The sequence below is a fragment of the Cololabis saira genome, chromosome 13 (genome assembly GCF_033807715.1).
Source record: "Cololabis saira isolate AMF1-May2022 chromosome 13, fColSai1.1, whole genome shotgun sequence".
Lineage (NCBI taxonomy): Eukaryota > Metazoa > Chordata > Actinopteri > Beloniformes > Belonidae > Cololabis > Cololabis saira.
The window spans coordinates 44,748,267-44,774,579 of NC_084599.1; the positions used below are offsets into that span (position 1 = coordinate 44,748,267).

The following is a 26,313-nucleotide window of genomic DNA, read 5'->3' on the forward strand; positions in this document are numbered from 1 at the left end:
CCCCACCCCTGGTCATCCCGTTGCTGGCCCCCCCTTCTCCTCCCTTTTCTCTCTTTTGTCCTGCAGGTGGCCGTGGGTGGCTTGTAGCTTGCATTACGGAGCACAAGTCTTTTCCTGACCCTGCACCCCAACCTGGGACTTGCTGATTGGGCCGGAGCTTCGGGAGCTGTGTGCTGGCCTGCGGTCCCCACCCCCGGTCATCCCGTTGCTGCTTCCACCTGCCTGCTGTGCTGTTGCCGTCCCTGACCCACCAGTCTGGCCCTCGGCAGGAGGGTCCCCCCTGATGAGCCTGGTCCTGCTCAAGGTTTCTTCCCTCCTAAAGAGGAGTTTTTCCTTGCCACTGTTTGGCTTAAGGTTTTTCTCCCACTAGGGGAGTTTTTACCTGCCATTGTTTATGTAATAACTGCTCGGGGGTCATGTTCTGGGTATGGGTCTCTGTAAAGCGTCTAGAGACAACTCTGTTGTATTAGATGCTATATAAATAAAATTGAATTGAATTGAATTTAGAGAAGCTCCGCAGAGCATATGTTTCCAAGGTAAGTTAAGGCAGCAGCCTCTCCCGAAATTGTAATAAACATCCCAGTCCTCTACAACTCACAACTACTAGTAACGTTACTGTGAGCGTGTCTGTTAATCACCTCAAACGAAGTTGCTGATAATATTGACATGAAAATAGTCCGTGATAGTAGGTGTGTGTGTGTGTGTGTGTGTGTGTGTGTGTGTGTGTGTGTGTGTGTGTGTTGTTTTAATTTAAGAATACGTTGTGACTTTGTTATACTGTACATTTTGTACAATGAATATGGCTTGCATTGTGTTCAGTGAAGCAAAGCATATGTAAGTCTTTGGGGCAACAACAAATAAGATTTTCTAAAGTTGATATCCTTCTAGTCATAATTGAGTACAGTATAATGATATAGGCTTTTATACACTGCTGTGTGTTTAATTGTTATAGCTAATGATGCCATATGATGAGATGAGATGGTAAAATAGAAGTAGGCGTGTTGCCAGGATGATTCTCTCACACGTACATCGTCGTCTACCTCACACTAAAAAACTGCAGAAACTTCACTCATCCCAGTGATCAGCCCCAAACATTCTGATCAGATTACCCCTATTAAATTGTTATTCTAGCTTTTCAAAGTGCACCAGATTGATGCATTTAAATGCATTATGCTCAAAAAATTTCAAGAAATTTGGCTCCAAGAAGGCTTTAGAGTTATTTTGGGAGGTACATTTTAGCACATTTCATTGTAGCTATGCATTTAAAGTTCATTTAAAGTCGTCTTTTTTTATATCAGGGCGGGATGTTGTGAGTGGAGCATTCCAACCGCTACCCCAGAAAATCTCCCTCTTTTTCACAGCCCAATGTTGGCAGGTATGCATTTCGGACCCGGAAATTAGTCATTTACTCCGGTCGCGGTCCGCCAAACTCCCATCTTTGTTCTGAAGGTGCCACGTGGCGCTCGCTCACGGTTCGTAATTTGAGTCCGCGACCCCCACGAGAGAGTTTAGAATATTCTGGAGGGTAGAACGGCGTTGTTCGGCCCGAGTTTAGACCGCTAAATCGCTCGGGTGGGGACTTCCAGCCGAGGACCGGTGATCGACGAAAAAGTGTCCGACAACGGTGCGCCTTTCTCGGACTCGGTCGGCTGGAAGTCCCGGTCCTCGGCCCGGTTCTCAAGAATTTTAGAGGACCTCCAACGGGGTCTCTGGGACCCCAAAGACGCTCATTCACGGTTGTTTCACCTCTTCAGCACCTTCCAGGGCTTAGAAACCATCCATCACCCTGTGTCAGGCAGTTTATAAGTTTATTTTCTTCCTGAAAATTGGACATTTTAAAGTGTAGGTGAAAGCACAAAAACCATCACTAGCTCCAGAACAAGGACTGGAACAGATCAGCAGTGAGGAAGAAGAGGAGAGCGACCAAAGAACCAGAGTTTTAGCACCACCGCTGTAGACACAACATCTGCTCTGTCCCTCTAAAACCTTGTTTGGATATCTCAGACAACTTCTGCTGCAGGTTGACTTTCAGATCCGAGTGATGCTGTATGCTGTCCTAAATAATTGCTCTTTTTACTTGACAGAAATATTTTAAGTCTTCAGAACTTCTTCAATGAAATTTTCTGTGTGTATATAATCCTACCTCAATCGGAGTTTCCTCTGATCCAGCTGCAGCATTGAGAAGCAACTTCTAGAGTCTATTTTCTTAATGACCATTGTTTACTTGAATTAATCATGTAGGTATCATCGTACTAAACAAGAAGTCTCCCCGTCGGGGAATCGAACCCCGGTCTTCTGCGTGACAGGCAGAGATACTGTCCACTATACTAACGAGGACAGCTCTTTCGTCTTTCTTTGAAGAAGCTGACTGAAGGTCCTAACAGAAGGTCCTGAAACCACAGCATGAGTGAAAAGCAAAATGCGCCTGAGTATCTGACAGAGTGCTGTTCATGGTACCAGTAGCGTCTGGGTGTTTAGGGTACCAGGACCCTGGTCCTCCAGCTCCGCAGGCTGGCTCTTTCACTCCGGTGTCCGGTCGGAGGGGGTGCTTAAGAGCGGGTCCCCGGGGTTGGACGGTGAGACGGGTCTTTGGGTGGCTCCGGGTGAGCCAGGATTGAGGTGGTGTTTTGGTGCTGAAGCCACAAGGCTAAGTGGCTCCAGGCCGATATCGCCAATAACATTTTTTTATACTTTACTACAAACCTATTTCATTGTGTTCCAAATGCTCTGAAACGGGCTCTAAACCACTTTCTGGAAGAACCTTTTCGGACCCGGAAATTAGTCATTTACTCCGGTCGCGGCCCGCCAAACTCCCATCTTTGTTCTGAAGGTGCCACGTGGCGCTCGCTCACGGTTCGTAATTTGAGTCCGCGACCCCCACGAGAGAGTTTAGAATATTCTGGAGGGTAGAACGGCGTTGTTCGGCCCGAGTTTAGACCGCTAAATCGCTCGGGTGGGGACTTCCAGCCGAGGACCGGTGATCGACGAAAAAGTGTGCGCCTTTCTCGGACTCGGTCGGCTGGAAGTCCCGGTCCTCGGCCCGGTTCTCAAGAATTTTAGAGGACCTCCAACGGGGTCTCTGGGACCCCAAAGACGCTCATTCACGGTTGTTTCACCTCTTCAGCACCTTCCAGGGCTTAGAAACCATCCATCACCCTGTGTGAGGCAGTTTATAAGTTTCTTTTCTTCCTGAAAATTGGACATTTTAAAGTGTAGGTGAAAGCACAAAAACCATCACTAGCTCCAGAACAAGGACTGGAACAGATCAGCAGTGAGGAAGAAGAGGAGAGCGACCAAAGAACCAGAGTTTTAGTGTCACGATCGGTAGGTTCTTTTCGATCCCCAATAGACCACAGAAGCAGGTGGAAGGTTACGACACTTTATTCAATAGTGAACAACAAGTAATATATTTTCGGCTCACTGGGGTAAAAGAAATCTGGGGGTTAAGATCTGCCACTAATAATATTAAAAACAACAACGGGAGGAGGGGGCTCAAATTAAATAGCTTGGCCACCAGAATTAGACTGAGACCTAGATACACCACTGCAAGAAACCAATATCAGAATCAAATAAGGATCACGGCATTAGCCAATGGTAACCAAACAATAAGTTTCCAAAACACATGCAAACACCATTAAAAGCAGGTCTCGTGAAACATCTATAGTGGCCCCAAACCCCTTCAACCCCCCTCCCTACAATCAAATCCTGTATCCCCCAGATAATGATGTCAGTCAGTGGCCCCTAAAACAAATAAGAATAGGAATTAAAAATGCTCAGCCGAGACAATATAATAAAAAGGACAATAAGTAAAACTCTATGATAAAAGTCAGTGGTAAAAACCCGTGGCCATACAATGAGCCAACAGTCTGTACTGGCCCGCCCAGGGCCTACAGTCTCTGCGCGCCTGACTGTGTGCGCTGGGGGAGCTCTGGCGTCCCGCACCAGGAAAACAGACGTGGGATCAGTCCGGCAGGTGAGGGGGCGTGGTCCGGCAGACTCTCAGGAGAGGAACAGCGTCGGCGAGTCAAACCAGGCTGGAAGGCAGGAAAAGAGTGCAATCAGTGGACTGAGTTATAAGAAGTTACACTCACTCGTGTTCAAGCTCCAGGGTAGACCGTTCCTCTATGTGAGAAAATAGAGAGCGATGTTCCCAACAGATGAGGTGATCAAGCGGGGGTCCCTCTCAACGTCCAGGAAGGCAAGCAGGAATCTCCCTCTGCGTTCAGCCTCCAGCGCTGTCGGTCTCTCTGCCGTGCGTTCAACCCCCGCGCCGCATCTGTTTCCCCTTTTTATCACCCCTGTCTCCACCTGAGAGCCTTGATTGCAAGATTTGCTTCACCTGTGAAGAGAGCACAACAAGGGAAGACACACCCACCCCTGCGCAATTATCAGCCAAGTCCCAGTTGAATTGCTCTCCTGCACACAGTTCACTGTCCACAGTGTTTTCAATAAAAAACAGTTAAAATCACAGTTCAGTCGCCGTCAGCCGCGACATTAGCACCACCGCTGTAGACACAACATCTGCTCTGTCCCTCTAAAACCTTGTTTGGATATCTCAGACAACTTCTGCTGCAGGTTGACTTTCAGATCCGAGTGATGCTGTATGCTGTCTTAAATAATTGCTCTTTTTACTTGACAGAAATATTTTAAGTCTTCAGAACTTCTTCAATGAAATTTTCTGTGTGTATATAATCCTACCTCAATCGGAGTTTCCTCTGATCCAGCTGCAGCATTGAGAAGCAACTTCTAGAGTCTATTTTCTTAATGACCATTGTTTACTTGAATTAATCATGTAGTTATCATCGTACTAAACAAGAAGTCTCCCCGTCGGGGAATCAAAACCCGGTCTTCTGCGTGACAGGCAGAGATACTGTCCACTATACTAACGAGGACAGCTCTTTCGTTTTTCTTTGAAGAAGCTGACTGAAGGTCCTAACAGAAGGTCCTGAAACCACAGCATGAGTGAAAAGCAAAATGCGCCTGAGTATCTGACAGAGTGCTGTTCATGGTACCAGTAGCGTCTGGGTGTTTAGGGTACCAGGACCCTGGTCCTCCAGCTCCGCAGGCTGGCTCTTTCACTCCGGTGTCCGGTCGGAGGGGGTGCTTAAGAGCGGGTCCCCGGGGTCGGACGGTGAGACGGGTCTTTGGGTGGCTCCGGGTGAGCCAGGATTGAGGTGGTGTTTTGGTGCTGAAGCCACAAGGCTAAGTGGCTCCAGGCCGATATCGCCAATAACATTTTTTTATACTTTACTACAAACCTATTTCATTGTGTTCCAAATGCTCTGAAACGGGCTCTAAACCACTTTCTGGAAGAACCTTTTCGGATCCGGAAATTAGTCATTTACTCCGGTCGCGGTCCGCCAAACTCCCATCTTTGTTCTGAAGGTGCCACGTGGCGCTCGCTCACGGTTCGTAATTTGAGTCCGCGACCCCCACGAGAGAGTTTAGAATATTCTGGAGGGTAGAACGGCGTTGTTCGGCCCGAGTTTAGACCGCTAAATCGCTCGGGTGGGGACTTCCAGCCGAGGACCGGTGATCGACGAAAAAGTGTCCGACAACGGTGCGCCTTTCTCGGACTCGGTCGGCTGGAAGTCCCGGTCCTCGGCCCGGTTCTCAAGAATTTTAGAGGACCTCCAACGGGGTCTCTGGGACCCCAAAGACGCTCATTCACGGTTGTTTCACCTCTTCAGCACCTTCCAGGGCTTAGAAACCATCCATCACCCTGTGTGAGGCAGTTTATAAGTTTCTTTTCTTCCTGAAAATTGGACATTTTAAAGTGTAGGTGAAAGCACAAAAACCATCACTAGCTCCAGAACAAGGACTGGAACAGATCAGCAGTGAGGAAGAAGAGGAGAGCGACCAAAGAACCAGAGTTTTAGCACCACCGCTGTAGACACAACATCTGCTCTGTCCCTCTAAAACCTTGTTTGGATATCTCAGACAACTTCTGCTGCAGGTTGACTTTCAGATCCGAGTGATGCTGTATGCTGTCTTAAATAATTGCTCTTTTTACTTGACAGAAATATTTTAAGTCTTCAGAACTTCTTCAATGAAATTTTCTGTGTGTATATAATCCTACCTCAATCGGAGTTTCCTCTGATCCAGCTGCAGCATTGAGAAGCAACTTCTAGAGTCTATTTTCTTAATGACCATTGTTTACTTGAATTAATCATGTAGTTATCATCGTACTAAACAAGAAGTCTCCCCGTCGGGGAATCGAAACCCCGGTCTTCTGCGTGACAGGCAGAGATACTGTCCACTATACTAACGAGGACAGCTCTTTCGTTTTTCTTTGAAGAAGCTGACTGAAGGTCCTAACAGAAGGTCCTGAAACCACAGCATGAGTGAAAAGCAAAATGCGCCTGAGTATCTGACAGAGTGCTGTTCATGGTACCAGTAGCGTCTGGGTGTTTAGGGTACCAGGACCCTGGTCCTCCAGCTCCGCAGGCTGGCTCTTTCACTCCGGTGTCCGGTCGGAGGGGGTGCTTAAGAGCGGGTCCCCGGGGTCGGACGGTGAGACGGGTCTTTGGGTGGCTCCGGGTGAGCCAGGATTGAGGTGGTGTTTTGGTGCTGAAGCCACAAGGCTAAGTGGCTCCAGGCCGATATCGCCAATAACATTTTTTTATACTTTACTACAAACCTATTTCATTGTGTTCCAAATGCTCTGAAACGGGCTCTAAACCACTTTCTGGAAGAACCTTTTCGGATCCGGAAATTAGTCATTTACTCCGGTCGCGGTCCGCCAAACTCCCATCTTTGTTCTGAAGGTGCCACGTGGCGCTCGCTCACGGTTCGTAATTTGAGTCCGCGACCCCCACGAGAGAGTTTAGAATATTCTGGAGGGTAGAACGGCGTTGTTCGGCCCGAGTTTAGACCGCTAAATCGCTCGGGTGGGGACTTCCAGCCGAGGACCGGTGATCGACGAAAAAGTGTGCGCCTTTCTCGGACTCGGTCGGCTGGAAGTCCCGGTCCTCGGCCCGGTTCTCAAGAATTTTAGAGGACCTCCAACGGGGTCTCTGGGACCCCAAAGACGCTCATTCACGGTTGTTTCACCTCTTCAGCACCTTCCAGGGCTTAGAAACCATCCATCACCCTGTGTGAGGCAGTTTATAAGTTTCTTTTCTTCCTGAAAATTGGACATTTTAAAGTGTAGGTGAAAGCACAAAAACCATCACTAGCTCCAGAACAAGGACTGGAACAGATCAGCAGTGAGGAAGAAGAGGAGAGCGACCAAAGAACCAGAGTTTTAGCACCACCGCTGTAGACACAACATCTGCTCTGTCCCTCTAAAACCTTGTTTGGATATCTCAGACAACTTCTGCTGCAGGTTGACTTTCAGATCCGAGTGATGCTGTATGCTGTCTTAAATAATTGCTCTTTTTACTTGACAGAAATATTTTAAGTCTTCAGAACTTCTTCAATGAAATCTTCTGTGTGTATATAATCCTACCTCAATCGGAGTTTCCTCTGATCCAGCTGCAGCATTGAGAAGCAACTTCTAGAGTCTATTTTCTTAATGACCATTGTTTACTTGAATTAATCATGTAGTTATCATCGTACTAAACAAGAAGTCTCCCCGTCGGGGAATCAAAACCCGGTCTTCTGCGTGACAGGCAGAGATACTGTCCACTATACTAACGAGGACAGCTCTTTCGTTTTTCTTTGAAGAAGCTGACTGAAGGTCCTAACAGAAGGTCCTGAAACCACAGCATGAGTGAAAAGCAAAATGCGCCTGAGTATCTGACAGAGTGCTGTTCATGGTACCAGTAGCGTCTGGGTGTTTAGGGTACCAGGACCCTGGTCCTCCAGCTCCGCAGGCTGGCTCTTTCACTCCGGTGTCCGGTCGGAGGGGGTGCTTAAGAGCGGGTCCCCGGGGTCGGACGGTGAGACGGGTCTTTGGGTGGCTCCGGGTGAGCCAGGATTGAGGTGGTGTTTTGGTGCTGAAGCCACAAGGCTAAGTGGCTCCAGGCCGATATCGCCAATAACATTTTTTTATACTTTACTACAAACCTATTTCATTGTGTTCCAAATGCTCTGAAACGGGCTCTAAACCACTTTCTGGAAGAACCTTTTCGGATCCGGAAATTAGTCATTTACTCCGGTCGCGGTCCGCCAAACTCCCATCTTTGTTCTGAAGGTGCCACGTGGCGCTCGCTCACGGTTCGTAATTTGAGTCCGCGACCCCCACGAGAGAGTTTAGAATATTCTGGAGGGTAGAACGGCGTTGTTCGGCCCGAGTTTAGACCGCTAAATCGCTCGGGTGGGGACTTCCAGCCGAGGACCGGTGATCGACGAAAAAGTGTCCGACAACGGTGCGCCTTTCTCGGACTCGGTCGGCTGGAAGTCCCGGTCCTCGGCCCGGTTCTCAAGAATTTTAGAGGACCTCCAACGGGGTCTCTGGGACCCCAAAGACGCTCATTCACGGTTGTTTCACCTCTTCAGCACCTTCCAGGGCTTAGAAACCATCCATCACCCTGTGTGAGGCAGTTTATAAGTTTCTTTTCTTCCTGAAAATTGGACATTTTAAAGTGTAGGTGAAAGCACAAAAACCATCACTAGCTCCAGAACAAGGACTGGAACAGATCAGCAGTGAGGAAGAAGAGGAGAGCGACCAAAGAACCAGAGTTTTAGCACCACCGCTGTAGACACAACATCTGCTCTGTCCCTCTAAAACCTTGTTTGGATATCTCAGACAACTTCTGCTGCAGGTTGACTTTCAGATCCGAGTGATGCTGTATGCTGTCTTAAATAATTGCTCTTTTTACTTGACAGAAATATTTTAAGTCTTCAGAACTTCTTCAATGAAATTTTCTGTGTGTATATAATCCTACCTCAATCGGAGTTTCCTCTGATCCAGCTGCAGCATTGAGAAGCAACTTCTAGAGTCTATTTTCTTAATGACCATTGTTTACTTGAATTAATCATGTAGTTATCATCGTACTAAACAAGAAGTCTCCCCGTCGGGGAATCGAACCCCGGTCTTCTGCGTGACAGGCAGAGATACTGTCCACTATACTAACGAGGACAGCTCTTTCGTTTTTCTTTGAAGAAGCTGACTGAAGGTCCTAACAGAAGGTCCTGAAACCACAGCATGAGTGAAAAGCAAAATGCGCCTGAGTATCTGACAGAGTGCTGTTCATGGTACCAGTAGCGTCTGGGTGTTTAGGGTACCAGGACCCTGGTCCTCCAGCTCCGCAGGCTGGCTCTTTCACTCCGGTGTCCGGTCGGAGGGGGTGCTTAAGAGCGGGTCCCCGGGGTTGGACGGTGAGACGGGTCTTTGGGTGGCTCCGGGTGAGCCAGGATTGAGGTGGTGTTTTGGTGCTGAAGCCACAAGGCTAAGTGGCTCCAGGCCGATATCGCCAATAACATTTTTTTATACTTTACTACAAACCTATTTCATTGTGTTCCAAATGCTCTGAAACGGGCTCTAAACCACTTTCTGGAAGAACCTTTTCGGATCCGGAAATTAGTCATTTACTCCGGTCGCGGTCCGCCAAACTCCCATCTTTGTTCTGAAGGTGCCACGTGGCGCTCGCTCACGGTTCGTAATTTGAGTCCGCGACCCCCACGAGAGAGTTTAGAATATTCTGGAGGGTAGAACGGCGTTGTTCGGCCCGAGTTTAGACCGCTAAATCGCTCGGGTGGGGACTTCCAGCCGAGGACCGGTGATCGACGAAAAAGTGTGCGCCTTTCTCGGACTCGGTCGGCTGGAAGTCCCGGTCCTCGGCCCGGTTCTCAAGAATTTTAGAGGACCTCCAACGGGGTCTCTGGGACCCCAAAGACGCTCATTCACGGTTGTTTCACCTCTTCAGCACCTTCCAGGGCTTAGAAACCATCCATCACCCTGTGTGAGGCAGTTTATAAGTTTCTTTTCTTCCTGAAAATTGGACATTTTAAAGTGTAGGTGAAAGCACAAAAACCATCACTAGCTCCAGAACAAGGACTGGAACAGATCAGCAGTGAGGAAGAAGAGGAGAGCGACCAAAGAACCAGAGTTTTAGCACCACCGCTGTAGACACAACATCTGCTCTGTCCCTCTAAAACCTTGTTTGGATATCTCAGACAACTTCTGCTGCAGGTTGACTTTCAGATCCGAGTGATGCTGTATGCTGTCTTAAATAATTGCTCTTTTTACTTGACAGAAATATTTTAAGTCTTCAGAACTTCTTCAATGAAATTTTCTGTGTGTATATAATCCTACCTCAATCGGAGTTTCCTCTGATCCAGCTGCAGCATTGAGAAGCAACTTCTAGAGTCTATTTTCTTAATGACCATTGTTTACTTGAATTAATCATGTAGTTATCATCGTACTAAACAAGAAGTCTCCCCGTCGGGGAATCAAAACCCGGTCTTCTGCGTGACAGGCAGAGATACTGTCCACTATACTAACGAGGACAGCTCTTTCGTTTTTCTTTGAAGAAGCTGACTGAAGGTCCTAACAGAAGGTCCTGAAACCACAGCATGAGTGAAAAGCAAAATGCGCCTGAGTATCTGACAGAGTGCTGTTCATGGTACCAGTAGCGTCTGGGTGTTTAGGGTACCAGGACCCTGGTCCTCCAGCTCCGCAGGCTGGCTCTTTCACTCCGGTGTCCGGTCGGAGGGGGTGCTTAAGAGCGGGTCCCCGGGGTCGGACGGTGAGACGGGTCTTTGGGTGGCTCCGGGTGAGCCAGGATTGAGGTGGTGTTTTGGTGCTGAAGCCACAAGGCTAAGTGGCTCCAGGCCGATATCGCCAATAACATTTTTTTATACTTTACTACAAACCTATTTCATTGTGTTCCAAATGCTCTGAAACGGGCTCTAAACCACTTTCTGGAAGAACCTTTTCGGATCCGGAAATTAGTCATTTACTCCGGTCGCGGTCCGCCAAACTCCCATCTTTGTTCTGAAGGTGCCACGTGGCGCTCGCTCACGGTTCGTAATTTGAGTCCGCGACCCCCACGAGAGAGTTTAGAATATTCTGGAGGGTAGAACGGCGTTGTTCGGCCCGAGTTTAGACCGCTAAATCGCTCGGGTGGGGACTTCCAGCCGAGGACCGGTGATCGACGAAAAAGTGTCCGACAACGGTGCGCCTTTCTCGGACTCGGTCGGCTGGAAGTCCCGGTCCTCGGCCCGGTTCTCAAGAATTTTAGAGGACCTCCAACGGGGTCTCTGGGACCCCAAAGACGCTCATTCACGGTTGTTTCACCTCTTCAGCACCTTCCAGGGCTTAGAAACCATCCATCACCCTGTGTGAGGCAGTTTATAAGTTTCTTTTCTTCCTGAAAATTGGACATTTTAAAGTGTAGGTGAAAGCACAAAAACCATCACTAGCTCCAGAACAAGGACTGGAACAGATCAGCAGTGAGGAAGAAGAGGAGAGCGACCAAAGAACCAGAGTTTTAGCACCACCGCTGTAGACACAACATCTGCTCTGTCCCTCTAAAACCTTGTTTGGATATCTCAGACAACTTCTGCTGCAGGTTGACTTTCAGATCCGAGTGATGCTGTATGCTGTCTTAAATAATTGCTCTTTTTACTTGACAGAAATATTTTAAGTCTTCAGAACTTCTTCAATGAAATTTTCTGTGTGTATATAATCCTACCTCAATCGGAGTTTCCTCTGATCCAGCTGCAGCATTGAGAAGCAACTTCTAGAGTCTATTTTCTTAATGACCATTGTTTACTTGAATTAATCATGTAGTTATCATCGTACTAAACAAGAAGTCTCCCCGTCGGGGAATCGAACCCCGGTCTTCTGCGTGACAGGCAGAGATACTGTCCACTATACTAACGAGGACAGCTCTTTCGTTTTTCTTTGAAGAAGCTGACTGAAGGTCCTAACAGAAGGTCCTGAAACCACAGCATGAGTGAAAAGCAAAATGCGCCTGAGTATCTGACAGAGTGCTGTTCATGGTACCAGTAGCGTCTGGGTGTTTAGGGTACCAGGACCCTGGTCCTCCAGCTCCGCAGGCTGGCTCTTTCACTCCGGTGTCCGGTCGGAGGGGGTGCTTAAGAGCGGGTCCCCGGGGTCGGACGGTGAGACGGGTCTTTGGGTGGCTCCGGGTGAGCCAGGATTGAGGTGGTGTTTTGGTGCTGAAGCCACAAGGCTAAGTGGCTCCAGGCCGATATCGCCAATAACATTTTTTTATACTTTACTACAAACCTATTTCATTGTGTTCCAAATGCTCTGAAACGGGCTCTAAACCACTTTCTGGAAGAACCTTTTCGGATCCGGAAATTAGTCATTTACTCCGGTCGCGGTCCGCCAAACTCCCATCTTTGTTCTGAAGGTGCCACGTGGCGCTCGCTCACGGTTCGTAATTTGAGTCCGCGACCCCCACGAGAGAGTTTAGAATATTCTGGAGGGTAGAACGGCGTTGTTCGGCCCGAGTTTAGACCGCTAAATCGCTCGGGTGGGGACTTCCAGCCGAGGACCGGTGATCGACGAAAAAGTGTGCGCCTTTCTCGGACTCGGTCGGCTGGAAGTCCCGGTCCTCGGCCCGGTTCTCAAGAATTTTAGAGGACCTCCAACGGGGTCTCTGGGACCCCAAAGACGCTCATTCACGGTTGTTTCACCTCTTCAGCACCTTCCAGGGCTTAGAAACCATCCATCACCCTGTGTGAGGCAGTTTATAAGTTTCTTTTCTTCCTGAAAATTGGACATTTTAAAGTGTAGGTGAAAGCACAAAAACCATCACTAGCTCCAGAACAAGGACTGGAACAGATCAGCAGTGAGGAAGAAGAGGAGAGCGACCAAAGAACCAGAGTTTTAGCACCACCGCTGTAGACACAACATCTGCTCTGTCCCTCTAAAACCTTGTTTGGATATCTCAGACAACTTCTGCTGCAGGTTGACTTTCAGATCCGAGTGATGCTGTATGCTGTCTTAAATAATTGCTCTTTTTACTTGACAGAAATATTTTAAGTCTTCAGAACTTCTTCAATGAAATTTTCTGTGTGTATATAATCCTACCTCAATCGGAGTTTCCTCTGATCCAGCTGCAGCATTGAGAAGCAACTTCTAGAGTCTATTTTCTTAATGACCATTGTTTACTTGAATTAATCATGTAGTTATCATCGTACTAAACAAGAAGTCTCCCCGTCGGGGAATCGAACCCCGGTCTTCTGCGTGACAGGCAGAGATACTGTCCACTATACTAACGAGGACAGCTCTTTCGTTTTTCTTTGAAGAAGCTGACTGAAGGTCCTAACAGAAGGTCCTGAAACCACAGCATGAGTGAAAAGCAAAATGCGCCTGAGTATCTGACAGAGTGCTGTTCATGGTACCAGTAGCGTCTGGGTGTTTAGGGTACCAGGACCCTGGTCCTCCAGCTCCGCAGGCTGGCTCTTTCACTCCGGTGTCCGGTCGGAGGGGGTGCTTAAGAGCGGGTCCCCGGGGTCGGACGGTGAGACGGGTCTTTGGGTGGCTCCGGGTGAGCCAGGATTGAGGTGGTGTTTTGGTGCTGAAGCCACAAGGCTAAGTGGCTCCAGGCCGATATCGCCAATAACATTTTTTTATACTTTACTACAAACCTATTTCATTGTGTTCCAAATGCTCTGAAACGGGCTCTAAACCACTTTCTGGAAGAACCTTTTCGGATCCGGAAATTAGTCATTTACTCCGGTCGCGGTCCGCCAAACTCCCATCTTTGTTCTGAAGGTGCCACGTGGCGCTCGCTCACGGTTCGTAATTTGAGTCCGCGACCCCCACGAGAGAGTTTAGAATATTCTGGAGGGTAGAAGGGCGTTGTTCGGCCCGAGTTTAGACCGCTAAATCGCTCGGGTGGGGACTTCCAGCCGAGGACCGGTGATCGACGAAAAAGTGTCCGACAACGGTGCGCCTTTCTCGGACTCGGTCGGCTGGAAGTCCCGGTCCTCGGCCCGGTTCTCAAGAATTTTAGAGGACCTCCAACGGGGTCTCTGGGACCCCAAAGACGCTCATTCACGGTTGTTTCACCTCTTCAGCACCTTCCAGGGCTTAGAAACCATCCATCACCCTGTGTGAGGCAGTTTATAAGTTTCTTTTCTTCCTGAAAATTGGACATTTTAAAGTGTAGGTGAAAGCACAAAAACCATCACTAGCTCCAGAACAAGGACTGGAACAGATCAGCAGTGAGGAAGAAGAGGAGAGCGACCAAAGAACCAGAGTTTTAGCACCACCGCTGTAGACACAACATCTGCTCTGTCCCTCTAAAACCTTGTTTGGATATCTCAGACAACTTCTGCTGCAGGTTGACTTTCAGATCCGAGTGATGCTGTATGCTGTCTTAAATAATTGCTCTTTTTACTTGACAGAAATATTTTAAGTCTTCAGAACTTCTTCAATGAAATTTTCTGTGTGTATATAATCCTACCTCAATCGGAGTTTCCTCTGATCCAGCTGCAGCATTGAGAAGCAACTTCTAGAGTCTATTTTCTTAATGACCATTGTTTACTTGAATTAATCATGTAGTTATCATCGTACTAAACAAGAAGTCTCCCCGTCGGGGAATCGAACCCCGGTCTTCTGCGTGACAGGCAGAGATACTGTCCACTATACTAACGAGGACAGCTCTTTCGTTTTTCTTTGAAGAAGCTGACTGAAGGTCCTAACAGAAGGTCCTGAAACCACAGCATGAGTGAAAAGCAAAATGCGCCTGAGTATCTGACAGAGTGCTGTTCATGGTACCAGTAGCGTCTGGGTGTTTAGGGTACCAGGACCCTGGTCCTCCAGCTCCGCAGGCTGGCTCTTTCACTCCGGTGTCCGGTCGGAGGGGGTGCTTAAGAGCGGGTCCCCGGGGTCGGACGGTGAGACGGGTCTTTGGGTGGCTCCGGGTGAGCCAGGATTGAGGTGGTGTTTTGGTGCTGAAGCCACAAGGCTAAGTGGCTCCAGGCCGATATCGCCAATAACATTTTTTTATACTTTACTACAAACCTATTTCATTGTGTTCCAAATGCTCTGAAACGGGCTCTAAACCACTTTCTGGAAGAACCTTTTCGGATCCGGAAATTAGTCATTTACTCCGGCCGCGGTCCGCCAAACTCCCATCTTTGTTCTGAAGGTGCCACGTGGCGCTCGCTCACGGTTCGTAATTTGAGTCCGCGACCCCCACGAGAGAGTTTAGAATATTCTGGAGGGTAGAAGGGCGTTGTTCGGCCCGAGTTTAGACCGCTAAATCGCTCGGGTGGGGACTTCCAGCCGAGGACCGGTGATCGACGAAAAAGTGTCCGACAACGGTGCGCCTTTCTCGGACTCGGTCGGCTGGAAGTCCCGGTCCTCGGCCCGGTTCTCAAGAATTTTAGAGGACCTCCAACGGGGTCTCTGGGACCCCAAAGACGCTCATTCACGGTTGTTTCACCTCTTCAGCACCTTCCAGGGCTTAGAAACCATCCATCACCCTGTGTGAGGCAGTTTATAAGTTTCTTTTCTTCCTGAAAATTGGACATTTTAAAGTGTAGGTGAAAGCACAAAAACCATCACTAGCTCCAGAACAAGGACTGGAACAGATCAGCAGTGAGGAAGAAGAGGAGAGCGACCAAAGAACCAGAGTTTTAGCACCACCGCTGTAGACACAACATCTGCTCTGTCCCTCTAAAACCTTGTTTGGATATCTCAGACAACTTCTGCTGCAGGTTGACTTTCAGATCCGAGTGATGCTGTATGCTGTCTTAAATAATTGCTCTTTTTACTTGACAGAAATATTTTAAGTCTTCAGAACTTCTTCAATGAAATTTTCTGTGTGTATATAATCCTACCTCAATCGGAGTTTCCTCTGATCCAGCTGCAGCATTGAGAAGCAACTTCTAGAGTCTATTTTCTTAATGACCATTGTTTACTTGAATTAATCATGTAGTTATCATCGTACTAAACAAGAAGTCTCCCCGTCGGGGAATCGAACCCCGGTCTTCTGCGTGACAGGCAGAGATACTGTCCACTATACTAACGAGGACAGCTCTTTCGTTTTTCTTTGAAGAAGCTGACTGAAGGTCCTAACAGAAGGTCCTGAAACCACAGCATGAGTGAAAAGCAAAATGCGCCTGAGTATCTGACAGAGTGCTGTTCATGGTACCAGTAGCGTCTGGGTGTTTAGGGTACCAGGACCCTGGTCCTCCAGCTCCGCAGGCTGGCTCTTTCACTCCAGTGTCCGGTCGGAGGGGGTGCTTAAGAGCGGGTCCCCGGGGTCGGACGGTGAGACGGGTCTTTGGGTGGCTCCGGGTGAGCCAGGATTGAGGTGGTGTTTTGGTGCTGAAGCCACAAGGCTAAGTGGCTCCAGGCCGATATCGCCAATAACATTTTTTTATACTTTACTACAAACCTATTTCATTGTGTTCCAAATGCTCTGAAACGGGCTCTAAACCACTTTCTGGAAGAACCTTTTCGGACCCGGAAATTAGTCATTTACTCCGGTCGCGGTCCGCCAAACTCCCATCTTTGTTCTGAAGGTGCCACGTGGCGCTCGCTCACGGTTCGTAATTTGAGTCCGCGACCCCCACGAGAGAGTTTAGAATATTCTGGAGGGTAGAACGGCGTTGTTCGGCCCGAGTTTAGACCGCTAAATCGCTCGGGTGGAGACTTCCAGCCGAGGACTGGTGATCGACGAAAAAGTGTCCGACAACGGGGCGCCTTTCTCGGACTCGGTCGGCTGGAAGTCCCGGTCCTCGGCCCGGTTCTCAAGAATTTTAGAGGACCTCCAACGGGGTCTCTGGGACCCCAAAGACGCTCATTCACGGTTGTTTCACCTCTTCAGCACCTTCCAGGGCTTAGAAACCATCCATAACCCTGTGTCAGGTAGTTTATAAGTTTCTTTTCTTCCTGAAAATTGGACATTTTAAAGTGTAGGTGAAAGCACAAAAACCATCACTAGCTCCAGAACAAGGACTGGAACAGATCAGCAGTGAGGAAGAAGAGGAGAGCGACCAAAGAACCAGAGTTTTAGCACCACCGCTGTAGACACAACATCTGCTCTGTCCCTCTAAAACCTTGTTTGGATATCTCAGACAACTTCTGCTGCAGGTTGACTTTCAGATCCGAGTGATGCTGTATGCTGTCCTAAATAATTGCTCTTTTTACTTGACAGAAATATTTTAAGTCTTCAGAACTTCTTCAATGAAATTTTCTGTGTGTATATAATCCTACCTCAATCGGAGTTTCCTCTGATCCAGCTGCAGCATTGAGAAGCAACTTCTAGAGTCTATTTTCTTAATGACCATTGTTTACTTGAATTAATCATGTAGGTATCTTCGTACTAAACAAGAAGTCTCCACGTCGGAGAATCGAACCCCGGTCTTCTGCGTGACAGGCAGAGATACTGTCCACTACACTAACGAGGACAGCTCTTTCATTTTTCTTTGAAGAAGCTGACTGAAGGTCCTAACAGAAGGTCCTGAAACCACAGCATGAGTGAAAAGCAAAATGCGCCTGAGTATCTGACAGAGTGCTGTTCATGGTACCAGTAGCGTCTGGGTGTTTAGGGTACCAGGACCCTGGTACTCCAGCTCCGCAGGCTGGCTCTTTCACTCCGGTGTCCGGTCGGAGGGGGTGCTTAAGAGCGGGTCCCCGGGGTCGGACGGTGAGACGGGTCTTTGGGTGGCTCCGGGTGAGCCAGGATTGAGGTGGTGTTTTGGTGCTGAAGCCACAAGGCTAAGTGGCTCCAGGCCGATATCGCCAATAACATTTTTTTATACTTTACTACAAACCTATTTCATTGTGTTCCAAATGCTCTGAAACGGGCTCTAAACCACTTTCTGGAAGAACCTTTTCGGACCCGGAAATTAGTCATTTACTCCGGTCGCGGTCCGCCAAACTCCCATCTTTGTTCTGAAGGTGCCACGTGGCGCTCGCTCACGGTTCGTAATTTGAGTTCGCGACCCCCACGAGAGAGTTTAGAATATTCTGGAGGGTAGAACGGCGTTGTTCGGCCCGAGTTTAGACCGCTAAATCGCTCGGGTGGGGACTTCCAGCCGAGGACCGGTGATCGACGAAAAAGTGTCCGACAACGGTGCGCCTTTCTCGGACTCGGTCGGCTGGAAGTCCCGGTCCTCGGCCCGGTTCTCAAGAATTTTAGAGGACCTCCAACGGGGTCTCTGGGACCCCAAAGACGCTCATTCACGGTTGTTTCACCTCTTCAGCACCTTCCAGGGCTTAGAAACCATCCATAACCCTGTGTCAGGTAGTTTATAAGTTTCTTTTCTTCCTGAAAATTGGACATTTTAAAGTGTAGGTGAAAGCACAAAAACCATCACTAGCTCCAGAACAAGGACTGGAACAGATCAGCAGTGAGGAAGAAGAGGAGAGCGACCAAAGAAACAGAGTTTTAGCACCACCGCTGTAGACACAACATCTGCTCTGTCCCTCTAAAACCTTGTTTGGATATCTCAGACAACTTCTGCTGCAGGTTGACTTTCAGATCCGAGTGATGCTGTATGCTGTCCTAAATAATTGCTCTTTTTACTTGACAGAAATATTTTAAGTCTTCAGAACTTCTTCAATGAAATTTTCTGTGTGTATATAATCCTACCTCAATCGGAGTTTCCTCTGATCCAGCTGCAGCATTGAGAAGCAACTTCTAGAGTCTATTTTCTTAATGACCATTGTTTACTTGAATTAATCATGTAGGTATCTTCGTACTAAACAAGAAGTCTCCACGTCGGGGAATCGAACCCCGGTCTTCTGCGTGACAGGCAGAGATACTGTCCACTATACTAACGAGGACAGCTCTTTCATTTTTCTTTGAAGAAGCTGACTGAAGGTCCTAACAGAAGGTCCTGAAACCAGAGCATGAGTGAAAAGCAAAATGCGCCTGAGTATCTGACAGAGTGCTGTTCATGGTACCAGTAGCGTCTGGGTGTTTAGGCTACCAGGACCCTGGTCCTCCAGCTCCGCAGGCTGGCTCTTTCACTCCGGTGTCCGGTCGGAGGGGGTGCTTAAGAGCGGGTCCCCGGGGTCGGACGGTGAGACGGGTCTTTGGGTGGCTCCGGGTGAGCCAGGATTGAGGTGGTGTTTTGGTGCTGAAGCCACAAGGCTAAGTGGCTCCAGGCCGATATCGCCAATAACATTTTTTTATACTTTACTACAAACCTATTTCATTGTGTTCCAAATGCTCTGAAACGGGCTCTAAACCACTTTCTGGAAGAACCTTTTCGGACCCGGAAATTAGTCATTTACTCCGGTCGCGGTCCGCCAAACTCCCATCTTTGTTCTGAAGGTGCCAGGTGGCGCTCGCTCACGGTTCGTAATTTGAGTCCGCGACCCCCACGAGAGAGTTTAGAATATTCTGGAGGGTAGAACGGCGTTGTTCGGCCCGAGTTTAGACCGCTAAATCGCTCGGGTGGGGACTTCCAGCCGAGGACCGGTGATCGACGAAAAAGTGTGCGCCTTTCTCGGACTCGGTCGGCTGGAAGTCCCGGTCCTCGGCCCGGTTCTCAAGAATTTTAGAGGACCTCCAACGGGGTCTCTGGGACCCCAAAGACACTCATTCACGGTTGTTTCACCTCTTCAGCCCCTTCCAGGGCTTAGAAACCATCCATCACCCTGTGTCAGGCAGTTTATAAGTTTATTTTCTTCCTGAAAATTGGACATTTTAAAGTGTAGGTGAAAGCACAAAAACCATCACTAGCTCCAGAACAAGGACTGGAACAGATCAGCAGTGAGGAAGAAGAGGAGAGCGACCAAAGAACCAGAGTTTTAGCACCACCGCTGTAGACACGACATCTGCTCTGTCCCTCTAAAACCTTGTTTGGATATCTCAGACAACTTCTGCTGCAGGTTGACTTTCAGATCCGAGTGATGCTGTATGCTGTCTTAAATAATTGCTCTTTTTACTTGACAGAAATATTTTAAGTCTTCAGAACTTCTTCAATGAAATTTTCTGTGTGTATATAATCCTACCTCAATCGGAGTTTCCTCTGATCCAGCTGCAGCATTGAGAAGCAACTTCTAGAGTCTATTTTCTTAATGACCATTGTTTACTTGAATTAATCATGTAGTTATCATCGTACTAAACAAGAAGTCCCCCCGTCGGGGAATCGAACCCCGGTCTTCTGCGTGACAGGCAGAGATACTGTCCACTATACTAACGAGGACAGCTCTTTCGTTTTTCTTTGAAGAAGCTGACTGAAGGTCCTAACAGAAGGTCCTGAAACCACAGCATGAGTGAAAAGCAAAATGCGCCTGAGTATCTGACAGAGTGCTGTTCATGGTACCAGTAGCGTCTGGGTGTTTAGGGTACCAGGACCCTGGTCCTCCAGCTCCGCAGGCTGGCTCTTTCACTCCGGTGTCCGGTCGGAGGGGGTGCTTAAGAGCGGGTCCCCGGGGTCGGACGGTGAGACGGGTCTTTGGGTGGCTCCGGGTGAGCCAGGATTGAGGTGGTGTTTTGGTGCTGAAGCCACAAGGCTAAGTGGCTCCAGGCCGATATCGCCAATAACATTTTTTTATACTTTACTACAAACCTATTTCCTTGTGTTCCAAATGCTCTGAAACGGGCTCTAAACCACTTTCTGGAAGAACCTTTTCGGATCCGGAAATTAGTCATTTACTCCGGTCGCGGTCCGCCAAACTCCCATCTTTGTTCTGAAGGTGCCACGTGGCGCTCGCTCACGGTTCGTAATTTGAGTCCGCGACCCCCACGAGAGAGTTTAGAATATTCTGGAGGGTAGAACGGCGTTGTTCGGCCCGAGTTTAGACCGCTAAATCGCTCGGGTGGGGACTTCCAGCCGAGGACCGGTGATCGACGAAAAAGTGTCCGACAACGGTGCGCCTTTCTCGGACTCGGTCGGCTGGAAGTCCCGGTCCTCGGCCCGGTTCTCAAGAATTTTAGAGGACCTCCAACGGGGTCTCTGGGACCCCAAAGACGCTCATTCACGGTTGTTTCACCTCTTCAGCCCCTTCCAGGGCTTAGAAACCATCCATCACCCTGTGTCAGGCAGTTTATAAGTTTCTTTTCTTCCTGAAAATTGGACATTTTAAAGTGTAGGTGAAAGCACAAAAACCATCACTAGCTCCAGAACAAGGACTGGAACAGATCAGCAGTGAGGAAGAAGAGGAGAGCGACCAAAGAACCAGAGTTTTAGCACCACCGCTGTAGACACGACATCTGCTCTGTCCCTCTAAAACCTTGTTTGGATATCTCAGACAACTTCTGCTGCAGGTTGACTTTCAGATCCGAGTGATGCTGTATGCTGTCTTAAATAATTGCTCTTTTTACTTGACAGAAATATTTTAAGTCTTCAGAACTTCTTCAATGAAATTTTCTGTGTGTATATAATCCTACCTCAATCGGAGTTTCCTCTGATCCAGCTGCAGCATTGAGAAGCAACTTCTAGAGTCTATTTTCTTAATGACCATTGTTTACTTGAATTAATCATGTAGTTATCATCGTACTAAACAAGAAGTCTCCCCGTCGGGGAATCGAACCCCGGTCTTCTGCGTGACAGGCAGAGATACTGTCCACTATACTAACGAGGACAGCTCTTTCGTTTTTCTTTGAAGAAGCTGACTGAAGGTCCTAACAGAAGGTCCTGAAACCACAGCATGAGTGAAAAGCAAAATGCGCCTGAGTATCTGACAGAGTGCTGTTCATGGTACCAGTAGCGTCTGGGTGTTTAGGGTACCAGGACCCTGGTCCTCCAGCTCCGCAGGCTGGCTCTTTCACTCCGGTGTCCGGTCGGAGGGGGTGCTTAAGAGCGGGTCCCCGGGGTCGGACGGTGAGACGGGTCTTTGGGTGGCTCCGGGTGAGCCAGGATTGAGGTGGTGTTTTGGTGCTGAAGCCACAAGGCTAAGTGGCTCCAGGCCGATATCGCCAATAACATTTTTTTATACTTTACTACAAACCTATTTCCTTGTGTTCCAAATGCTCTGAAACGGGCTCTAAACCACTTTCTGGAAGAACCTTTTCGGATCCGGAAATTAGTCATTTACTCCGGTCGCGGTCCGCCAAACTCCCATCTTTGTTCTGAAGGTGCCACGTGGCGCTCGCTCACGGTTCGTAATTTGAGTCCGCGACCCCCACGAGAGAGTTTAGAATATTCTGGAGGGTAGAACGGCGTTGTTCGGCCCGAGTTTAGACCGCTAAATCGCTCGGGTGGGGACTTCCAGCCGAGGACCGGTGATCGACGAAAAAGTGTCCGACAACGGTGCGCCTTTCTCGGACTCGGTCGGCTGGAAGTCCCGGTCCTCGGCCCGGTTCTCAAGAATTTTAGAGGACCTCCAACGGGGTCTCTGGGACCCCAAAGACGCTCATTCACGGTTGTTTCACCTCTTCAGCCCCTTCCAGGGCTTAGAAACCATCCATCACCCTGTGTCAGGCAGTTTATAAGTTTCTTTTCTTCCTGAAAATTGGACATTTTAAAGTGTAGGTGAAAGCACAAAAACCATCACTAGCTCCAGAACAAGGACTGGAACAGATCAGCAGTGAGGAAGAAGAGGAGAGCGACCAAAGAACCAGAGTTTTAGCACCACCGCTGTAGACACGACATCTGCTCTGTCCCTCTAAAACCTTGTTTGGATATCCCAGACAACTTCTGCTGCAGGTTGACTTTCAGATCCGAGTGATGCTGTATGCTGTCTTAAATAATTGCTCTTTTTACTTGACAGAAATATTTTAAGTCTTCAGAACTTCTTCAATGAAATTTTCTGTGTGTATATAATCCTACCTCAATCGGAGTTTCCTCTGATCCAGCTGCAGCATTGAGAAGCAACTTCTAGAGTCTATTTTCTTAATGACCATTGTTTACTTGAATTAATCATGTAGTTATCATCGTACTAAACAAGAAGTCTCCCCGTCGGGGAATCGAACCCCGGTCTTCTGCGTGACAGGCAGAGATACTGTCCACTATACTAACGAGGACAGCTCTTTCGTTTTTCTTTGAAGAAGCTGACTGAAGGTCCTAACAGAAGGTCCTGAAACCACAGCATGAGTGAAAAGCAAAATGCGCCTGAGTATCTGACAGAGTGCTGTTCATGGTACCAGTAGCGTCTGGGTGTTTAGGGTACCAGGACCCTGGTCCTCCAGCTCCGCAGGCTGGCTCTTTCACTCCGGTGTCCGGTCGGAGGGGGTGCTTAAGAGCGGGTCCCCGGGGTCGGACGGTGAGACGGGTCTTTGGGTGGCTCCGGGTGAGCCAGGATTGAGGTGGTGTTTTGGTGCTGAAGCCACAAGGCTAAGTGGCTCCAGGCCGATATCGCCAATAACATTTTTTTATACTTTACTACAAACCTATTTCATTGTGTTCCAAATGCTATGAAACGGGCTCTAAACCACTTTCTGGAAGAACCTTTTCGGATCCGGAAATTAGTCATTTACTCCGGTCGCGGTCCGCCAAACTCCCATCTTTGTTCTGAAGGTGCCACGTGGCGCTCGCTCACGGTTCGTAATTTGAGTCCGCGACCCCCACGAGAGAGTTTAGAATATTCTGGAGGGTAGAACGGCGTTGTTCGGCCCGAGTTTAGACCGCTAAATCGCTCGGGTGGGGACTTCCAGCCGAGGACCGGTGATCGACGAAAAAGTGTCCGACAACGGTGCGCCTTTCTCGGACTCGGTCGGCTGGAAGTCCCGGTCCTCGGCCCGGTTCTCAAGAATTTTAGAGGACCTCCAACGGGGTCTCTGGGACCCCAAAGACGCTCATTCACGGTTGTTTCACCTCTTCAGCCCCTTCCAGGGCTTAGAAACCATCCATCACCCTGTGTCAGGCAGTTTATAAGTTTCTTTTCTTCCTGAAAATTGGACATTTTAAAGTGTAGGTGAAAGCACAAAAACCATCACTAGCTCCAGAACAAGGACTGGAACAGATCAGCAGTGAGGAAGAAGAGGAGAGCGACCAAAGAACCAGAGTTTTAGCACCACCGCTGTAGACACGACATCTGCTCTGTCCCTCTAAAACCTTGTTTGGATATCTCAGACAACTTCTGCTGCAGGTTGACTTTCAGATCCGAGTGATGCTGTATGCTGTCTTAAATAATTGCTCTTTTTATTTGACAGAAATATTTTAAGTCTTCAGAACTTCTTCAATGAAATTTTCTGTGTGTATATAATCCTACCTCAATCGGAGTTTCCTCTGATCCAGCTGCAGCATTGAGAAGCAACTTCTAGAGTCTATTTTCTTAATGACCATTGTTTACTTGAATTAATCATGTAGTTATCATCGTACTAAACAAGAAGTCTCCCCGTCGGGGAATCGAACCCCGGTCTTCTGCGTGACAGGCAGAGATACTGTCCACTATACTAACGAGGACAGCTCTTTCGTTTTTCTTTGAAGAAGCTGACTGAAGGTCCTAACAGAAGGTCCTGAAACCACAGCATGAGTGAAAAGCAAAATGCGCCTGAGTATCTGACAGAGTGCTGTTCATGGTACCAGTAGCGTCTGGGTGTTTAGGGTACCAGGACCCTGGTCCTCCAGCTCCGCAGGCTGGCTCTTTCACTCCGGTGTCCGGTCGGAGGGGGTGCTTAAGAGCGGGTCCCCGGGGTCGGACGGTGAGACGGGTCTTTGGGTGGCTCCGGGTGAGCCAGGATTGAGGTGGTGTTTTGGTGCTGAAGCCACAAGGCTAAGTGGCTCCAGGCCGATATCGCCAATAACATTTTTTTATACTTTACTACAAACCTATTTCATTGTGTTCCAAATGCTCTGAAACGGGCTCTAAACCACTTTCTGGAAGAACCTTTTCGGATCCGGAAATTAGTCATTTACTCCGGTCGCGGTCCGCCAAACTCCCATCTTTGTTCTGAAGGTGCCACGTGGCGCTCGCTCACGGTTCGTAATTTGAGTCCGCGACCCCCACGAGAGAGTTTAGAATATTCTGGAGGGTAGAACGGCGTTGTTCGGCCCGAGTTTAGACCGCTAAATCGCTCGGGTGGGGACTTCCAGCCGAGGACCGGTGATCGACGAAAAAGTGTCCGACAACGGTGCGCCTTTCTCGGACTCGGTCGGCTGGAAGTCCCGGTCCTCGGCCCGGTTCTCAAGAATTTTAGAGGACCTCCAACGGGGTCTCTGGGACCCCAAAGACGCTCATTCACGGTTGTTTCACCTCTTCAGCCCCTTCCAGGGCTTAGAAACCATCCATCACCCTGTGTCAGGCAGTTTATAAGTTTCTTTTCTTCCTGAAAATTGGACATTTTAAAGTGTAGGTGAAAGCACAAAAACCATCACTAGCTCCAGAACAAGGACTGGAACAGATCAGCAGTGAGGAAGAAGAGGAGAGCGACCAAAGAACCAGAGTTTTAGCACCACCGCTGTAGACACGACATCTGCTCTGTCCCTCTAAAACCTTGTTTGGATATGTCAGACAACTTCTGCTGCAGGTTGACTTTCAGATCCGAGTGTTGCTGTATGCTGTCCTAAATAATTGCTCTTTTTACTTGACAGAAATATTTTAAGTCTTCAGAACTTCTTCAATGAAATTTTCTGTGTGTATATAATCCTACCTCAATCGGAGTTTCCTCTGATCCAGCTGCAGCATTGAGAAGCAACTTCTAGAGTCTATTTTCTTAATGACCATTGTTTACTTGAATTAATCATGTAGTTATCATCGTACTAAACAAGAAGTCTCCCCGTCGGGGAATCGAACCCCGGTCTTCTGCGTGACAGGCAGAGATACTGTCCACTATACTAACGAGGACAGCTCTTTCGTTTTTCTTTGAAGAAGCTGACTGAAGGTCCTAACAGAAGGTCCTGAAACCACAGCTTGAGTGAAAAGCAAAATGCGCCTGAGTATCTGACAGAGTGCTGTTCATGGTACCAGTAGCGTCTGGGTGTTTAGGGTACCAGGACCCTGGTCCTCCAGCTCCGCAGGCTGGCTCTTTCACTCCGGTGTCCGGTCGGAGGGGGTGCTTAAGAGCGGGTCCCCGGGGTCGGACGGTGAGACGGGTCTTTGGGTGGCTCCGGGTGAGCCAGGATTGAGGTGGTGTTTTGGTGCTGAAGCCACAAGGCTAAGTGGCTCCAGGCCGATATCGCCAATAACATTTTTTTATACTTTACTACAAACCTATTTCATTGTGTTCCAAATGCTCTGAAACGGGCTCTAAACCACTTTCTGGAAGAACCTTTTCGGATCCGGAAATTAGTCATTTACTCCGGTCGCGGTCCGCCAAACTCCCATCTTTGTTCTGAAGGTGCCACGTGGCGCTCGCTCACGGTTCGTAATTTGAGTCCGCGACCCCCACGAGAGAGTTTAGAATATTCTGGAGGGTAGAACGGCGTTGTTCGGCCCGAGTTTAGACCGCTAAATCGCTCGGGTGGGGACTTCCAGCCGAGGACCGGTGATCGACGAAAAAGTGTCCGACAACGGTGCGCCTTTCTCGGACTCGGTCGGCTGGAAGTCCCGGTCCTCGGCCCGGTTCTCAAGAATTTTAGAGGACCTCCAACGGG

At 48.6% G+C, this 26,313-nt stretch overlaps 10 non-coding genes across 10 annotated transcripts; all 10 read right to left on the minus strand.

The window, feature by feature from the left end:
- Nucleotides 1-2,265: 2,265 nt before the first annotated feature.
- On the minus strand, nt 2,266-2,337 carry trnad-guc (transfer RNA aspartic acid (anticodon GUC)). The gene has a single exon. It is a non-coding gene; the product is annotated as a tRNA-Asp (tRNA).
- Nucleotides 2,338-8,953: 6,616 nt separating this feature from the next.
- On the minus strand, nt 8,954-9,025 carry trnad-guc (transfer RNA aspartic acid (anticodon GUC)). Its single transcript has one exon. It is a non-coding gene; the product is annotated as a tRNA-Asp (tRNA).
- Nucleotides 9,026-11,704: 2,679 nt separating this feature from the next.
- Nucleotides 11,705-11,776, minus strand: trnad-guc (transfer RNA aspartic acid (anticodon GUC)). Its single transcript has one exon. It is a non-coding gene; the product is annotated as a tRNA-Asp (tRNA).
- A 1,298-nt stretch (nt 11,777-13,074) lies between these two features.
- On the minus strand, nt 13,075-13,146 carry trnad-guc (transfer RNA aspartic acid (anticodon GUC)). Its single transcript has one exon. It is a non-coding gene; the product is annotated as a tRNA-Asp (tRNA).
- Nucleotides 13,147-14,455: 1,309 nt separating this feature from the next.
- Nucleotides 14,456-14,527, minus strand: trnad-guc (transfer RNA aspartic acid (anticodon GUC)). The gene has a single exon. It is a non-coding gene; the product is annotated as a tRNA-Asp (tRNA).
- A 1,309-nt stretch (nt 14,528-15,836) lies between these two features.
- Nucleotides 15,837-15,908, minus strand: trnad-guc (transfer RNA aspartic acid (anticodon GUC)). The gene has a single exon. It is a non-coding gene; the product is annotated as a tRNA-Asp (tRNA).
- Nucleotides 15,909-21,349: 5,441 nt separating this feature from the next.
- On the minus strand, nt 21,350-21,421 carry trnad-guc (transfer RNA aspartic acid (anticodon GUC)). The gene has a single exon. It is a non-coding gene; the product is annotated as a tRNA-Asp (tRNA).
- A 1,309-nt stretch (nt 21,422-22,730) lies between these two features.
- Nucleotides 22,731-22,802, minus strand: trnad-guc (transfer RNA aspartic acid (anticodon GUC)). The gene has a single exon. It is a non-coding gene; the product is annotated as a tRNA-Asp (tRNA).
- A 1,309-nt stretch (nt 22,803-24,111) lies between these two features.
- trnad-guc (transfer RNA aspartic acid (anticodon GUC)) lies at nt 24,112-24,183 on the minus strand. The gene has a single exon. It is a non-coding gene; the product is annotated as a tRNA-Asp (tRNA).
- Nucleotides 24,184-25,492: 1,309 nt separating this feature from the next.
- trnad-guc (transfer RNA aspartic acid (anticodon GUC)) lies at nt 25,493-25,564 on the minus strand. The gene has a single exon. It is a non-coding gene; the product is annotated as a tRNA-Asp (tRNA).
- Nucleotides 25,565-26,313: the final 749 nt, after the last annotated feature.